This window comes from Sinocyclocheilus grahami, unplaced genomic scaffold (genome assembly GCF_001515645.1).
Source record: "Sinocyclocheilus grahami isolate Dianchi unplaced genomic scaffold, SAMN03320097.WGS_v1.1 scaffold2147.1, whole genome shotgun sequence".
NCBI lineage: Eukaryota > Metazoa > Chordata > Actinopteri > Cypriniformes > Cyprinidae > Sinocyclocheilus > Sinocyclocheilus grahami.
Genome location: NW_015507326.1, coordinates 13,508 through 15,375, shown reverse-complemented (window position 1 = coordinate 15,375; position 1,868 = coordinate 13,508).

The window sequence follows — 1,868 nt, the reverse complement described above, 5'->3', positions numbered from 1 at the left end:
GAACTGGTGTAGAGCTACTTTAAGCAGTAAACAGAAGCTAAAATTCTCTGCTTGCGAGTTCTCTCAGGTGAATTTAAATCACTCGTGAAAACGAGTTAGAACTTGGAAATTTCATGCAACCCCGTCAACTCTCATTCTAAGAAACTGTATATGTGTGTGTGTATATTGACCGTGGCCAGGAAAATACATATTCAATTTGTTAAAATATACTGAGGTCACGGCTCACTGGACGACCCTTGATTTAAAGTGTAAAATAACAAATTTGAAATCAGTTCTAATCAGGTCGACTTCGAATCTTCAGATCCGAGTCCTCTCAAAACCTGAATAAATAATAATAATTCCCTTACAACTGAGTTAATTTCATTACATCTGGTGGAGAAAAATAAGCTTGCAAAGATTCGACTGAGAAATTAATGACCCAAGATAATATTATGAATTTTGTCTATTTTTATCCGGAAAAATAGGTTAAAAGATAGAGAAACTGAGTTTGTTGTGTTATTGGATATGTTATTATAGCACGGCAGAGCGTGTTGTTTGAATGTGAAACTCGAGTGTTGTTTAGAATTTAACTGCAGTAAGAAAAAAAAAAGTTTAAATTTTGTCCACCGAGACAAAAATAAGTTGCGTCAAAGCGCACGAAGGAAGAAAAGGGCGTTTTCCTCGTTTACGTTCTCTAAAAAGGCCTCAGAGTGTAATTTTGTATAAGTGCGTGTTCCACTTCAAAATCCAACTCTGCTATTAATCTCCCCGGTTTGAGGAAATCAGAGTAGCTAACTGATAGTCTTGTGCCATTTAATTCACTAAAGAAACTAGTGAACTTGAAAACGCGGTACTCAGAGTGTCCGAACGATTGTTACTTTTGGGAGAAGAATGAAATTGTGGTTAAATCCACGCGTTTTTGTCTGTATGAATATGTGCTGATATCATGGACAGTTATTGTATTAATTGCAGTGAATCTGTAGATTAATTCACCTCACTCTGAACGAGTTGAGATTGTTCAGCGCTATAAGATAAGAATCTAAAGAGTGCTTTTTGGTTGGTCAGTGTGGAACGCGCCACCGTTCCCACATGAAGGGCGTGAACTGTAAATGAGACACAGCTTGTGTGTTATTGCAGGATACATTGCCATAGTAACAGCCGTAGCCTGGAAGTTCTAACAAACCTTTTCTGGAGGTAACTTTCAGTCCGCCAGCGCCATATTGAGCTGTTATAAACAAAGAGCCAAGCTAAGCTATTAGCATTGAGGGCTAGTGGTTAGCACGTAGCATTTGTGTAGTCTCAAATGCAGAAAATGTGTTGCAGTGTGTGAAGTGACTTGCTTAGTTACATTTGAACTGTATCTTTCACTATCTCTCTCCTCTTCTCCTCTCATTGAGAAGGAACATTCCCAAACACGAACGTAATAACCTTGTGTACACAATCATAGTTGAGTTTTAATCACGTTTATTGAAGGTTTTCCCTGGTGTAAAAGCTGTTGTTGTCTTTGTTTTAAAATTTTATTCTGGTCCTCAGCCCCATTACTTTAATGCTACGTTGCGATTAATTCAGCTATAACGGCTCTGGTAATTTTATGGACATCAGTAGATATTATCAATTTGCTATACTTAAGCATCTGAAATCGGTAATTAAACTTCGTAATTAACTATAGATTTGAAATGTACATTTCATAAGTTAATTACAGATTTGGAATTTACATTTCATTTCACAAATTAATTACAGATCCTGCCTCCACATAGTAACAACACTTATTGATGAAGTTGAATTGTAATTGATAATTATAATTAATAGACAACAACATTAAACGTTTAATCTTAAAGGATAACAAGTTACTAATACTGATTTCATAATTAATTACATATTTGGAATTT